Raw genomic sequence first — 17,185 nt, 5'->3', positions numbered from 1 at the left:
TCATGATCTATACTGGGGAAAGTGGGCCTTTCAGCTCTGTGGGTCTCCGTTTCTCATCTATATGATGAAGGGGCTGGTGAGGATGTTAGGACAACTGTGCTCTCATACTTGCTAATGGGAGTGAAAACTGGCTCAACCACTTTGGGCAACAGTACAAGGTATGTACCAAAATGTTCATAGCAGTTATATTCATAGTAGCTATTGTGGGCTAAGTTGTGTCCCCCAAAGTTCATATATTGAAATCTTAACCCCCAGTACCTTGGAATTTGACTGTTTGGAGAGAAAGCCTTTAAAGAATTAATTAAGGTTAAGTGGATTCATTGGGTGGACGCTCTTATCCAGTGTGACTTGTGTCCTTACAAAAAGGGACAGTAGGGAAGACAGAAGGGAAGACTGTGAAAACAGAGATAGACAGCCATCTACAAACCAAGAAGAGAAGTCCTCAGGAGAAACCAGTCCTGTGGAGGAGAGTGAACCCTCGTGCACTGTTGGTGGGTATGTAAATTGGTGCAGCCACTGTGGGAAACAGTATGGAGGGTCCTTAAAAAAAATTAAAATGGAACTACCACACAATCCCAGTAATTCTGTTGCAGGATATTTACCCAAAGAAAATGAAAACACTAATTTGAGAAGATATATGTGCCCCTTTGTTTAGTTCAGCATTATTTATAATAGCCAAGATATGGAAGCAATCTAAATGCCCATTGATAGATGAACTGATAAAGAAGATGTAGTATATATATACACATAATATACAATGGAGTATTACTTAGACATTAAAAAAATGAGATCTTAGGATACCTGGGCAACTCAGTCATTTAAGTATCTGTCTTTGGCTCAGATCATGATCCTAGAGTCCTGGGATCAAGTCCCGTATCAGGCTTGTTGCTCAGCGGGGAGCCTGCTTTTCCCTCTCCCTCTGCCCTTCCCTCCACGCCCACTTGTGCTCTCTCTCTCTCTCACTCTCTCTTGTTTTCTCTCTTTCTTTCTTTTTTTTTTTTAAAGATTTATTTATTTATTTGACAGAGAGAGAGAGATCACAAGTAGGCAGAGAGGCAGGCAGAGAGAGAGGGGGAAGCAGGCTCCCTGCTGAGCAGAGAGCCCGATGCGGGGCTCGATTCCAGGACCCTGGGATCATGACCTGAGCCGAAGGCAGAGGCTTTAACCCACTGAGCCACCCAGGCGCCCCTGTTTTCTCTCTTTCAAATAAATTAATTCTTTAAAAAATAAGAATGAGATCTTGCCATTTGTGACAACATGAATGGACCTACAGAGTATTATGTGAAGTGAAATAAGCCAGGCAAAAAACAAATGCCATATGATCTCACTTATATGTGGAAACTTAATAAGAAAACAAGCAAGCAAACAAACAAACAAACCCCCCATAAATACAGAAACAATCGAGTGGTTGCCAGAGGAAAGAGGGTGGGTGAAATAGGTGAAGGGGATTAAGAGGTACAAACTTCCAGTTAAGTCACAAGGATAAAAAGTACAACATAGGGAATACAGGCAAAACAGATGAAAGGGATTAAGGGTCACAAACTTCCAGCTATAAAATAAGTAAGACATGAGGATGAACAGCACAACATAGAAAATATAGTTAATAATATTGTGATAACTTAGTATGGTGACAGATGGTAAGTACACTTATCATGGTGAGCGTTACATAATGTGCAGAATTGTGAAACCACCTGAAACTAGCATAACATTGTATGTCAACTATACTTCAACAAAGAAATTAAAAAAGATTCTTCTCCCACTCAAAAAAAAAAAAAAAAAAAAAAAAAGGCAGCTAGCCCTGCTGATGCCTTGATCTTGGACTTCTGGCTTCCAGAATTGTGAAAGAGTAAATTTCTCTTGTTTAAGCAACCCTGTCTGTGGCACTTTGTTAGGGTAGCTCTAACAAACTAATACAATAGCCAAGACTGGAAACAGTCCAAATGCCCTTGAAAAATAGTTAAATAAATGATAGCATATTGTGCAGCAAAGAGAACAATGTAGAGATATACAACATGAATGAATGTCAAAACCATGATGTTGAATGAAAGTAACCAGACAAAAAGTACATACTGTATCATTCCATTTATCAGAAGTTCAAGAACAGGCAAGCATGATCTATTGTGTTAGAAGAGAACTAGGAATTACCAATGCGGGGTGTTGTGGAGTGGGGCGAGATGGCAAGGAGAAATCAACTGGGAAAAAATATGAGCAAATCTTGGTGCTAGAAATGTTCTGTATTTTGATTAAATAATAGTTACATAACAGCCTGCATATGTCAAAATTGACTTATTAATTGAGCTGAATTATAATGAGCTGTACTCTAAGATTCATGCACTTTATGTAAATCATGCTCAATTTTTTTTAAGTCAGATAAAAGCAGGGTAGGGTGAATCCACTCATCTTTATCATCCCTTGTAACTCTTGTATCTCCAGAGTCCAGGGCTGTCTAAAAGCTCCCGGGTTGGGAGGAGGGCTGGACTCAGCAGAAATTTAAGTGCCAAAAGGGAAAGAGTCCGGGAGAGGAAGGAAGGAAGTCATGAGTCTGTGAGCCAGAGAACCAGAGGGCAAGGTACTGAGAGGGGAAAATAAAAATTGCCAAGAAAACAGGCCATTTCATTCTGCAATTGAAACTAACTAAAATGAGATTTATGGCCCTTCTGGGAATGTTTAACAATTCTAAGCTCCATTCTCCTTGAAATATTAGGAGACTAGCACAGGGCAAGTGCTGTCCCTCCTCCATTACAGCCCTCCGTGGGAGCCATCCATTTTCCAGCAGTGGCCACAGGGGTCAGGCCAGAGAAACTTCTTGTCCTGCAGTTTATTGTGAATTGTGTCACCACCTTATATTTGTGTAGCCAGCTCTTCTCCATCATCTCAGCTCAGATGAGGTCTAACACAATGACCATTTTCACGACATTCAAGCACAGATGAGAATTGGCCAGAACAAAATAGGAGGAATGATGAGCCAAAAAGCCAGACACAGAGAGTATATTCCATATGATGCCACATATATTTAAGGTACAAAAAGGCAAAAGTTACCTATTTTGTGAGAAGTCAAGGTAGTGGTTCCCTTTGAGGGAAGGGTGTGGGGAATCTCCAGAAGGGGTCTCTTGGAGTGCTGGGGTTCTGTGACTCTGAGCACAGAGCACCTGCGGAGGCCAACTTGGTGAAAATTCATCACCCATATTCACAGGGGAAGCTGAACATATGTTACATTTCATTAAGTTTACAATTACAATTTACAATTAAGAACAAAAAAAAAAAAGAGGAAGGAGAGGGAGGGAAAGAAAAGTCAGCTCTGAAAAGGAAAGGTGAAAAGAAGGGAACTTGTAAAGAAGAGGTAGCTGGGAAATCATTCTGTAATCCCTACACCAGGGTGAGCATCTAGTCCCAACAAAGAGAGATTGAACACGATGACTCCTAGTGCCCAGAGCTCCTGGTGCTGTTCACCAACCTTTGCCTCTGTTCTTCAAGTCAGCTGGTGTGCTGCTCCCCCACCCCTCCCCTGCTCGGCTGGTACACACCCAGGTGGGGCACCCTCCCCCCTCTGCTCCAAACACCTCTTGGGACACTCATCAGCCTCCCACCAATACCCCCACCCATCTGGGTCTAAGTGTCCCTTCTCTGGGCTCCCACAGAGCATGGAGCTCTTAATACCATCCTGTTGGAACGTGGTCCTTAAGAGCAGGGATTGTGACAGATTCCTAGACAAAAAAAGTAGAACAGTAATTTCCAGGAGCTGAGGGGAGAGGGGAATGACAATGACAAGTTTTTGTTTAATGGGTAGAGAATTTCAGTCGGATGATGAAAAGTTCTGGAGATGGAAAGTGATGATGTTTGCCCCACAATGTGAAAGTGCTTACTACGACTGAATGGTACGCTTTAAAATGGTTAAAAGTGGAGGATAGTTTTTTCAACAAATGGTGCTGGGAAAACCGGATATCTGTACCCAAAAGTATGATGCTGGAGCCTTACTTATATATACCATATACAAAAATTAACTCAAAATGGATCAGAGACCTAAACGTAAGAACTAAAACCATAAAACTCTTAGAAGAAAACACGTAGGGAAAACTTCATGACATTGGATTTGGCAACAATTTGTTAAATATGAAACCAAAAGCACACGCAACAAAAGTAAAAATTAATAAATTGGACAACATCAAAATTTTACAAAAACTTTACATCAAAGGACACCATTAACAGAGTGAAAAGGCAACCTGCAGAATGGAAGAAAATATTTGCAAATCATATATTCAGGGAGACATTAAAGAAAAACCAAAACACAGGCCACAGTTTGAATATACCCCTGGACCTATCATTCATTGTTCACATAACCAGAATTTAGAACTCGTCCAATTTTCCTCAAATGCTGACTTGGAGCTTCAACTTAAGCTTTCTTCAGATCTTCTAGCTTCCAAGCCAGTCAACTACAAATAAGCAAGCTTATGCCATGAGAAGGAATATAAGGTTCTAATAATCAATCACAATAGAGAAGAAGGTGTTGCCTCATTCATCCTTTAGAAACTGAGCTGTCACTGCTGGAAACAAGCTTCTAACCACTTTGGGTTTGAAGCCTTTGTTTTTGAACAGTTTGTTTCTTGCTCAATAAAATATTCATACTAAATAAAACCTTCTGAATGTTTCTTTTGAGAGGAGTAAATATCCAGAATATATAAAGAATACCTACAACTCGGGGCGCCTGGGTGGCTCAGTGGGTTAAGCCGCTGCCTTCAGCTCAGGTCATGATCTCAGGGTCCTGGGATCGAGCCCCGCGTCGGGCTCTCTGCTCAGCAGGGAACCTGCTTCCTCCTCTCTCTCTGCCTGCCTCTCTGCCTGCTTGTGATCTCTGTCTGTCAAATAAATAAATAAAAATCTTAAAAAAAAAAAAGATATTTAAAAAGAAAAAAAAAGAATACCTACAACTCAATAACAACAACATTAAAAAACAAGCAAAGAACTTGAATAAATATTTCTCCAAAGAAGATATACAAATGACCAACAAGCCCATGAAAACATGCTCAACATCACTAATCATCAGGGGAAATGCAAAGCAAAACTACAACAAACTACTATCTCATACCCATTAGGATGTTACTATTAAAAAAAAAAAAACAGCAAAAAATAACAGGCGTTGGCAAGGATGTGGAGAATTTGGAATCCTAACACACAGTTGGTGGGAATATAAAATGTTGCAGCAGTTATATAAAATCATATGGTGATTCCTCAAAAATTAAAAATAGAATTGCCAAATGATCCAGCGATTCCACTTCTGGGTATATACCCAAAAGAATTGGAAGTAGCATCTCAGAGATACTTGTACATAGGTGTTCATAGCAGCACAATAGCCAAAAGGTGGAAGCAACCCAAGTATCCATCAACAGATGAATGGATAAATAAGATGTGGAATATACAGTTGATCCTTGAACTATATGGGTTTGAACTGCGAGGGTCCACTCACAAGCAAATTGTTTACAGGACAGTACTATAAATGTGTTTTTTATTCTTTATGACTTTCTTTTTTTTTTTAAGATTTTATTTAGTTATTTGAGAGAGAGAAAGAGAACACGAATGGTGGGGAGAAACAGAGGGAGAGGGAGAAGCAGACTCCCTGCTGAGCAAGGAGTCCAACCCGGGGCTTGATCCCAGGACCCCAGGATCATGACCCTAGCCAAAGGCAGTTGCTTAATCGCCTGAGTCATCCAGGCACCCCCATATGTGGATTTTCAACTGTGCAGAAGAGCCTCTGTGTTGTTCAAGATTCACATTTAAAAGGAAGGAAATCAGGGCGCCTGGGTGGCTCAGTGGGTTAAGCCTCTGCTCGGGTCATGATCTCAGGGTCCTGGGATCAAGCCCTGCATGGGGCTCTCTGCTCAGCAAGGGTCCTGCTTCCTCCCCTCTCTCTGCCTGCCTCTCTGCCTCTCTGCCTACCCGTGATCTCTGTCTGTCAAATAAATAAATAAAATCTTAAAAAAAAAAAAAAGGAAGGAAATTCCAACATGTGAACGACACGGATGAATCCTAAGGATATTGTGCTAAGTGAAATAAGTCAGTCACAAAAAAGACAAATATTGTGAGCCCATTTATAGGAGGTACCTAGAGTAGTCAGACTCATAGACACAGAAAGCAGAATGGTGGTTGTCGGGGATTGGTGGAGGAGGAGGGAAATGGACAGTTGTTGTCTCATAGGTATACAGTTTTAGTTTTGGGAAGTGAAAAGAGTTCTGGAGATTGGTTGCACAATAGTGTAAGTATACTGAACACTACAGAATGTATACCTAAAAATGGTTAAGATGGTAAATTTTATGTTATGTATATTTTACCACAATTTTTTAAAAACTTAAAGTATAGGGGTACCTGCGTGGCTCAGCTGTTAAGCATCTGCCTTCAGCTCAGGTCATGATCCCAGGGTCCTGGCTCAGCGGGAAGTTTGCTTCTCCCTCTCCCACTCCCCCTGCTTGTGTTCCCTCTCTCACTGTCTCGCACTGTCAAATAAATAAAATCTTAAAAAAAAAAACCAAACTTAAAACAATTGAAAGTATAAAAAATGAAATGTCAAAATGTCAAAATAAGTAAAAGAATAAGACTCCAGTTTTTTTTTGTAAAAGGCGATTAAAATGGTAAATTCTATGTTGTGTCTATTTTACCACAATTTTAAAAAAATGAAATGTGACCTTACAAAGGTCACATTTGAGTCCCGCCTCTGCCAATCACTAGCTGTGTGACCTTGGAGAGGTCACGTGATTTCAGATCCCCATTCTGTAAAATGGGACAGGAGGAGTACTTTCCTCACAGGGCAGTATTGAGGATTACTTGGGATTATATGTGCAAAATATCTAGGTAGCATTTCTACTGTATGAATGTTTATTTCTTATTTGACAACCCTCTTTACAAAGCATTATACTTTCCTACAGCTTCCCGTTTCTCAACCACCATAACTGCCTACACGCCCACACACACATGCGCATTAGATGCGAACCCTTGAGGACAAAGACTACCTCTGGTTTACCTTGTTTGCCTTTGTCCCCAGTGGTCAGCCAGTGCCTGGCACATAGCAAGAGCTCATTAAATGTTTGAAGTGAAGTTTAGCAAAAGGCTTTGACAACACAGAAAAGGAAACCTTCTCAACATTAATCCAGACAAATGGCAGAACAGGCTGATCAAGTAATTTGAAGACCAAAAAATAATCCTCACAGGTCTGGGTTAGAGCATGTCCTTCCCAAAACCAGGGTGTGGAGGGGACCCCTTCAGGGTCTCTGTCAGCCCCCATTTCCATGGCAGGCCTGGAAAGAGTGTGCTTGTTCATCGAATAATAATTAGTAATTCATTATTGGACATTGATTGAACATCCATCCTAGGCTCGTTTGCAGGGTCTCCCTCTGACATTTCATTAAAAAAAAATCACATTAAAAAGCCCAGTTCTCAAGTCAGTGAGAGCACTTTTCTGCTGTCCTCTCGGAGACTGATCCCTCTCTTCCAACTGCCTCACCCTCCTTCCCACCGGCCTCTCCTACCTATGGTTAGCAGGCTGCTGCCTAAACCTGAGGCCCCTCGAGCTGACCTCTTGTCCTTCAGCTGGAACCGTCATCCTTTCCATGTGACTGTCCTCTGGCCTGAGCTTTTAGGTCTTTTTAGAGGTGAGACCATAGCACCCTGAAATTGTGCACCCCGACTCCTTGGTCATGGTCAGAAGATGTCCGAGAGAGTTATGTCCCTGACCTCTTTTTCACTTTCTCCTTTCTTCTTAGAACTTAGCTCTCTATCTGACTTCACCTACACGGCCTCAGGCTCTAGCTCATTAAAAAAAAAAAAATCTTTGGCTTGCTCAAACTAAATCCTGAATTGACCTTAGATGATACCACTTTCTTCCTTAACAACGGTATTCACATTATGGAAGACTTCGAGTTGACATTTAAAGCCCAGTGTCAAAAGCCAGGATGTCCTCATATCTTCTGCCTTGTGAGGTCACCCTTCTGTTAATAGTTACATGTAAATGGCTCAAAACCTCATCCCACATAGGGTGGAAAACCCAAGACCCTCCCCCACCAAGTACCTCTAGAGGTTTTGGGAATAATCAAGGATGGGGTTCTGAGAAGTCTCAGGGCTGAGAACGCAAATCTGATTTCCACTAAAGCTTTTGAATCTCACTGGCACTTTGGTTTCTCTCCGTCCTGTGCTGGCACAAACATGATGCAGTCCCCTTTCCTCCCATAAACATAAACACAAGGATCCACAAGCATAAGCACAAGGATCCAAAAGAGTTTTATTGAAAGCTTTACTGATTAGGGAGGAGAGTTGCAATATGTGACTAATAGGCAAACACCACAAATGGCAAATGGCCTAAATGGAATAAAAAATAAATAATAAAAGCCTGTGGCATCTGCCCCAAGGAACTCCTCGCTGGCTGGGGTTTCTTCTCAGACCTCCTCCTTGCCCCATCACCATGTTACTACATCCCCTCTCTCTGGAACTATGGTATAATCAAAATATATTTTGGGGTGCCTGGGTGGCTCAGTCAGTTAAGCATCTGACTCTTTATTTTTATTTATTTTTATTAACATACAATGTATTATTTGCCCCAGGGTACAGGTCTGTGAATCATTTCACAGCACTCACCATAGCACATACCCTCCCCAATGTCCATAACCCAACCACCCTCTCCCTAACCTCCCCCACCTCCCAGGAACCCTCAGTTTGTTTCATGAGATTAAGAGTCTCTTATGGTTTGTCTCCCTCTTGATCCCATCTTGTTTCTTTTTTTCTTCCCTACCCCCCAAACCCCCTGCTCTGCCTCTCAAATTCCTCATATCAGAGAGATCATATGATAATTCTTATTTCACTCAATTTCACTCAGTGAAATTGACTTATTTCACTCAGTGAAATTGACTTATTTCACTCAGCAAAATACCCTCTAGTTCCATCCATGTCATTGCAAATGGCAAGATTTCATTTCTTTTGATGGCTGCATAGTATTCCACTGTATATATATGCCACATCTTCTTTATCCATTCATCTGTTCATGGACATCTAGGTTCTTTCCAGAGTTGGGCTATTGTGGACATTGCTGCTATAAACACTGGAGTGCATGTGCCCCTTTGGATCACTACATTTGTATCTTTAGGGTAAATACCCAGTAGTATGATTGCTGGGTCATAGGGTAGCTCTATTTTCAGCTTTTTGAGGAACTTCCATGCTGTTTTCCAGAGTGGCTGCACCAGCTTGTATTCCCACCAATGGTGCAGGAGGGTTCCCCTTTCTCCGCATCCTTGCCAACATCTGTTGTTTCCTGACTTGTTCATTTTAGCCATTCTGACTGGTATGAGGTGGTATCTCATTGTGGTTTTGATTTGTATTCCCCTGATTATCTGACTCTTTTTTTTTTAAGATTTTATTATTTATTTGATAGACAGAGATCACAAGTAGGCAGAGAGGCAGACAGAGAGAGAGGAGGAAGCAGGCTCCCTGCTGAGCAGAGAGCCCAATTCGGGGCTCCATCCCAGGACCCCGGGACCAGGACCCGAGCCAAAGGAAGAGGCTTTAACCCACTGAGCCACCCAGGTGCCCCTGAGTATCTGACTCTTAATTTCAGCTCAGGTCTTGATCTCAGGGTCTGGATTCAAGCCCCACCCAAAATATTCATATTTATATTCATATTCATATTTGGTCTCTGTCCCCAGGTCTTGGCATAGAGCTCTGAAACCTTTGGGATTTCCCAAGGGGTGACAGGAGTGTCTTTTATTATTCATAAAGAGCCTCTTTTGACTATATCTGCGTTTATGCTAAGGAGTATAAACCTAGAGAGCTTCTGGATGGACCTATCACCAAAAAGACCCACCTGATTAGGGGGTGGGAACTTACAGCCACCACCCTAACCTCCAGGGAGGCATAGGAAGCTGGAGATTGAGATATAGTAAACACTCCTGAAAAATAACATTGGGAAGGGCTTCTGGGTTGGTGAACACACTGATGTTCTGGGAAGGTGGTGTCCCCGGAGAAGGCTTGGCAGCTCTGTGTGCCCTCCCCGCCATGTACTGTGTTGTTTGGCTATTTCTGAGGAATATCCTCTGTAACAAGCCAGTAAACATAAGTACAGTGTTTTCCTGGGTTCGTGTGTCATTTTAGTGAGTTATCAAACCTGAGAGGAATTGTGGGAAACCCCAAGTTTATAGTCAGGCAGGCAAAAGTGGGGGTCATCTGAGGACTCCATTTGTGGTACCTCTTCCAGCCTACTTTTCAAGTCTAGTTCTCCGACTTTCCTGGAATGGTTTTCACTCAAAAATATGCCGACAAATTCTTTGATACTCCTCTCTTCAGGAGCTGGGGCTTCCTTCCCCTCCCATCAAGGATAGGCTCGATTTTGTGACTCGCCTCTCATGAACGGAATATGGTAGAAGTGACAACGTGTGACTTGCAAGACTGGGTCATAAAAGGCATGGCAGCTCCCTCCTTATACTCTCCTAGATCACTCCCGCTGGAAGAGGCCGGCTACCATGTCATAAGGACACTCAGGCAGCCTTATGGAGAGACCCATATGCAAGGGAAAAGGGCCTCCTGCCAATAGCCAATGAAGTACCGGAGTTTCCTGCCAACATTCAAGTGAGTGAGCCAACTTGGAAGCAGTTTCTCCGGCTCCAGTCAAACTTCAGATGACTGAACCCCCCCGCCCCCCACATCTTGACTACAACCTACTGAGAGACCCCAAACCTGAACCACCCCCACTAAGCTGCTCCGAATGCCCGACTCCAGAAACTATGAGATAATAAATATATAATGTTTTTAGCCTCTAACTTTTGAGATCATTTTGTGATGTAGCATGAACAGCGAAGGCCCTTGTGGATTCTGTAGGCCACCCAAGAACCTTCCAATAAATTCTTTCTCTGTGGAAGTTAGCTAGAGTCCATTTCTGCTGTTGGCAACCGAGAGCACTGGCTAGTACCACCTCTTCACACCTTCCCCCTCGTCCCCCAGCCTGCTGCCTCAGGCTCTCAGCCCTCCCCCTTTCTCAGGCAGGGGAGTTCAGGCTCAGGTTTCTCTTGCTCTCCCAGGCATAGCCCAGATTTGTCCTGAAGTCTTCACCTTTCTCCCTCAGGCAGACCGTCCAGCTATTTTCCCAGTTGTGAGATCATCCCCGCCACTCCCTGAGAAGGCAAAAGCAGCTGTGGCATTCAATTCCTTAGGGCCCGCCTCTCCCCGACTCCGTGACATCTGTCTTCCACCCTCATCATCACCTCACACCTCCCTGGGAGTTCCCAAGCTCTGCTCCCTGCTGAGTTAGAGCTCCTGGTCTCTGGCCCCTGAGGACCACTTCTGAAACTATCTCCTTCCTCCATCTCTCCTACAATGTGCGTGCCATGGGCCTGCCCCGTCCCTCAGCTGCTCTGTTTTTTTATTCTCTGGCTTCCTGAGCAAGATGCCTCTGTCTTTTCTTTGGTAGGTTCTCCTTCAGTTGCCATGGCCTCCCAGCTGAGGGTGACCCCCGGGTCTCTACTCTTACTGCCGACCCATCTCCCGAATGCCAGGACACACTTCTTTCTGTTCAGTGGCTCATCAGTGTGTGAAAGCCTGCTCATTTCTTGCCTGCCTCCCTCTTTCTATTAATGCACCATCCTTCGTCCTGGAAACCAGGCTCCAATTCCCTGTCCTCTTTGACATTCCTTGTTCTTTACCCTCACATCTCATGTCCTTTCCCTTGGCATCCCCCACATCTCTCCAGCCACTGAGGCCCAGCCCCTCTCTCACACTGGCTTCTGTAGGCACCTCTCCAAGGCTCCCCCAAGTAGTCTCTCCCACACACAGGCTCTAGAGTGAGATTCCTAAGGAACAGTCCCCATCCTACTCAGCCCTTCCCTTAAAGGATAGGGCTTCAATTATAGTTGAAGTATTGAGTTCCTACTGCGTGTGTATTATTTATGATTCTTTGCATGCAGCCTGCAGAAACCATCATGTGACAGCTTAAACTGAGAACAGGAGTTGATTACTCAGATAAGGGGAGACCTCCTAGAACCCAAGGGCAGGAATGCAACCAAGCCTCACAACTGGAAAACTCTCGGGACTCCACGGGGTTCTCTCTCCATCCCCTCTCTGCCTTTCTCAGCCTCTGCTTCTCCATGTCCCCCGCACACGGAGCTCTCTCTGGTACTCAGCCCCTGGCACAAGGGTGCTGCCTCACTAGAGCCAAGGTTGATTTTTATCCCCATCACTCAAGCAACTACTCCCCAGTGGAAACGGAGTCTCTCAGTCCTGGGTTCCAATCTGCAGGTGTGCCCGTCAGGAATCTTCTCCTTGCAAGTGATGGACACCCAACATAACTAGCTTGGACAAAAGTATGATTTATGGCTCTGATAAACAAGCTTCAGGATGGGTAGGGTGGACGTGAGGCCTCCTGGACAGAGGGTAACAGGGACTGGATGTCATTCATCTCTCCACTTCTCATCTCTGCCTGCGAGTGTCCTTTCCTTAATGTACGCCTACTCCTTCCACATGGTAAAGGACACTAATGGCACCCGATAAATCTTGGCTCCTGAGAAGGTTGGCTCTTCTCCACAAAATCCAATTTAAGAAAATCCTTAGAGTGTGATCGCATTGATCTAGTTCGGGGCACGTCTTGTCACTCCTGGGCCAGGTGGGAGGGGTGCCAGACCAGCGCAGAGGATCGAACACAGATGCCAGAGTCAGACTGCCCGCGTTTTAACCCTGCCGCTGTGATTAATTAGCAGTGTGACACTTGGCACTTATGGTCGCTACGCCTCAGTTTCCTTGTCTGTAAAATAGGGATGACAAGAGGACCCACCTCACAGATTTTTACCAAGATTGCATTTAGAGTGCTTGGAGTGGTGCCTACCATGAAGGACCTTTGGCTGGCTCTGTGTTATCAGGACAGCCACGGCCCTGAGGAGGGAGCAGGAACAGAAGGCAGAAGAATAAACCATGGGCTTGCAAGGGGAGGAGACCTTCACCAAAAGCAGTATGTATAAGTTTTCTGTGACTGCCATAAAAAAGTACCACAAACTAGGTGTCTTGAGCAGAAATTCATTGTCTCAGTTCTAGAGGTTGGAAATCTGAAGCAAAGGTGTCAGCAGGGCGTCCTCCTGAGGGCTGTGAAGGAGAATCTGGTCCATGTCTCCCTCTGAGCTTTGGTGGCCGCTGGCATCCCGCCGCCCCGTTTCCAGCACTTCAGCCTCCAGCGCTCCAGATGTCTTGAGGAGAGGTGAAAAGAGACAGCACGGAAGGCAGCTACACAGATGACCTTTAAAAGATACTCTCTGCGGGTGTGGTGTTTTATGGGGCTCTGACAGTGTTGGAGGTGTTTTCTGTCTGTCTGTCTCTCTCTCTCCTCTGTCTCTCCGTCTCTACCTCTCTGTCTCTGTCACTCTCTTTCTCTGTGTATGTCTCTCTGTCTCTGTCTTCCCTCTCTCCTCTCTCTGGTTCTCTCTCTTCTCTCTCTCTGTTTCACTCAGTCTCTCTCTTCTACTCTGGAGGGCTCTGCCCCAGACCTGGGGGAATTCAGGCCCAGACTCAGGTGGTGATTGATGGTTAACCGTTTCTGGCCAGGTTTGACAGGGTTGGGCTGGGAGCCAGGTCTTGGCTGCTTGAAGAGCTGCCAGTAAGCTTCGTGCCATGTGTTGCATTTTCAGTTGTCCATGATTGTATTTTCTCCTCTCCCCCAAAACCCTCCCAGCCAGCTCACCCTCAGACTGCCATTCTCCTCTGTTCAACCCACAGGCTGGGAGGCAGAGAGCTATCACTGTAGACCCTCCGGGAGGGGGGCCCTGCTTGCCTCTTGGGTCTCATCTCTGCCATTGAGGTCCTGGAAGGTGAGCTACCTAGCTCTTCTTCATCTCCCATCTCCTCTGGGCTCCTCTGATACTACCTGAGGCCTCACCATGTATGGGGCAGGGACAGGAGAAGCTAGGGCAAATGAAAATAAGTGTTTTCTGGGTCCTCCGAACCCTGTTCCCCTGGAATTTGTTTCTGAAGTATGGGATTATGGAAAGGATGCTGGGGTCAGAAGCTGGAAGTCTGGAGCCTTGAACTCTACTTCTTAGTAGTCCCAATGCTCTTTACTTCTTTGAGCTTCGGTTTGTCTTTAAAACAGGAAAAATACTGACACAACTCCTCTCATACGAGATAGTAGTAGTGCTTTTAAAACGCTAAGGTACTGAAGGACGTACAAGTTTATTATTGCTATGGTTGTCTTTCGTTCCTGCCCCTTGTTACTGGAAAACCTTGTAATTATTTTCTTACACCTACAATTAGAAGTAACACATGCTTGAGACACACAATAAAGCGGGAGAGAAGGGCTTGAGGTGAAGAGCTCAACTTCCCCTCATTCATCCCATGCCTCTACCCCACGCCACGACAACCACCCCTATTCATTTCCTCTTTTTTTAAAGATTTTATTTTATTTATTTGAGAGAGAGAATGCAGGCGGAGGGACAAAGGAAAAGGGAGAGAGAGAAGTTCATGCAGACTTCGAATTCAGTGTGGAGCTTGACACGGGCATGATCCCATGACCCCAGGATCACAATCTGAGCAGAAATCAAGAGTCAGTGGCCCAAACGATGGAGCCACCCAGGTGCCCCTCCTTTTCTTTCCTTATGTAGCTCTCAGACAACTTCCGTGTGTATGCAAGTGAATTTGCTATCAATAGGTTCTTTTTATCTCCAAATCAGAACATTCTGTACTTCCTTTCTGCACCTTACTTTTTTCATTCAGTATCTTGAAGAACATTTCATTGTAGCACAAATAAATTCTGTAATGTTCGAATGACACTCCACGAGGTGAATGGAGGTACTATGAGGTGCTCGAGGTTGGACATTCCCATCCTTTTAAGTCCCCTAAGGCTGACAACTCAGAGTCTCCCCAGTTGTCCCTGACATTGTACTCTTCCACATGTCTTAATTGCTGGACACCCTGGGCCTCTAAAGTCAGGGCATGAGAGCTGAATGCAGCAGACACATCTGGCCTCAGGATGGGAAGAGCAGTGGGAGACTTTTTGGCACCCATGGGCTGCGGCCTCCCTGGGGCACAGGAAACAGAGAAGGAAGTATGTCTGGAGACATCACTCAGGGTCTTTGCTTCTGTTGACCTCTTCTGCCTCCCTGCCTGCCTCTGAGTCCATGCAGGGGAGCTGGCTTGCCCATTAGAATCACCTGGAAAACTTCTGCAATCTCAGAGCTGGACCACACCCCAGGCCAATTAAACCAGAATCACTGGGGACCCGCCCGGGAAATTAGCAGTTTGGGAAGTATTTCAGGTGCTTCTATTGTATAATCACAAGAACTACAGCCTAGAAGCCGGGAGATGATAAGAACGTGACAAGCCTGAGGGTCTTTACTCTCATCCTCTCTTTCAACGGTGTGAGAGAGGATTATCCCACAACAGACAACTCAGAGTGCACTGACCTGGAGTGCATACATGGTGCATACATGAAGGGGTTCTTAATTCCTTGCTAAGTTTTTATTTGGTCACCTTTTTGACCCTTCTTCAAAATTGTTCATGTAAATTGGTAAGAAGCTTTTAGCGGTCAATTTGGCAATATGTGTCAAGAGCCATAAAACTGTTTAGAATTGCTGGCCTAGTTATTTCACTTTTGGAAACTATCCTAGAGAAATAACATAAATAAGGGGAGGGGGGGTGGGATGCTCTATGTGGAAGACGCTCATTGCGGCATCATTTGTATTGATGGGAAACCAGAGCGACCTGAATGTCCAATGATACAGGAATGGGCAAGTGAGTGGTGGCACATCTATTTGGTAAAATATTAAGTAATCCTGAAAATTACAGTCATGGAGACGAAGCAATAACATGGAAAGTGCTTGTGCCATAAAGTTAAATGAAAATTTGTTTCCATTTGTTCAAATGAAGATTGTGCAGATACACGCTCTTCACAACTGCATGCAGGCAAGACTAAATGTAAAGGAAAAATAATTAGAGAGGAAAAGAACAAAATGCTAACATAGATTGTGTGATGATGACGATGATGATGATAGGATCATTTTTTTTTCTCTTCCCTACTCCCCAAGATTTATCACGTGATTGCGTTACTACTTCAATGGAAACAAATGCCTTGTGTGTATTTTCAGACGTCTGAGATTGGGAACACCTTAATGAGGAAGTCACTACGCACCTTGCGGAGGCCCCTGAACAGCTCCCAGTGCTTCACCCAGCCCAAGAGTCCTGATAATTGTCAAAGGGTCTGCTTTTTAGTCCCCGCCTGCATTTTACAGGATGACCATGAGCAAATTGGTCCCCCATTCTGAGCCTCAGTTTTCTCATCTGTGAAACAATGGATTCAATGAGGAGGATGCCCAAGAAATGTCCGGTTCTGAAATGTGACAATGCAGATGATGTTAACGAGCAACAGGTGCATTCAGAGTCGTTGAATGGGAGACTAAGGAGGCAGACCCTTAAAATGTCTGCAGACCGGTGCCTTCGCTCCTTATTTCCACATTCAGAATTGCTCTGGCTCCCCAGCCTGTGTTGAAATCCTTAAAAGCATAACTGAATATGTGTAAGGCAAATCACACAGCTCTGTTCAATATTTGGTAATTTCTCTCCCCATCACTCACACGCAGTCCTGATGACTTGTAGATCTAAGTGCTTCTGGAATATGCAGGAGAGTGTGCGGAGCCAAACAGGAAACCTTGCTCCACCCCCACCCCTGACTTTTCATCTTGATAAAGTGATTTCCCTCAACAGGCAGAGGACAGGGAGTCATAAATCAGTGACAACACAGCTCCTTGGGGTCTGTGCAACCCTCTGCTTGGGAGAGATGGCTCTCTTATATGGTGTGATGCGCCAGCCTGGGGCTATAGAATAACAGGGAGAAAGGTCTGGGGTTGTTAAAAGCAGAGTCATTCTGATGGGAAGGGAAATTGAAACCCTGGGATTTAAAGAGAGCAATAAAGGTGATGATGGGAAACAGGATGCCTCACTCATCTGGCAGGAGGGGATAAACTGTTAGGATTAGGACATTTTCCACATGACTGATGTTTAACTGTTGAAGTGCCAGGACTTGACCTTTAACCCCACTAAGATGCTCCTCCATCTTATCAGGGTCTGTATGGGGCACAATTTAGCCTTTCTCTAATAACGCGGGGGAAAAGCACCAAGAGTATATCATATATCTATTTGGGTGATTATCTGTGTGAATGCCCGTGTTCCCCAAGGAACTGGGAGTTCT

This window comes from Enhydra lutris, unplaced genomic scaffold (genome assembly GCF_002288905.1).
Source record: "Enhydra lutris kenyoni isolate GAN:26980312 unplaced genomic scaffold, ASM228890v2 scaffoldscaffold39, whole genome shotgun sequence".
Classification (NCBI taxonomy): Eukaryota; Metazoa; Chordata; class Mammalia; order Carnivora; family Mustelidae; genus Enhydra; species Enhydra lutris.
This window is presented reverse-complemented; position numbering follows the sequence as displayed.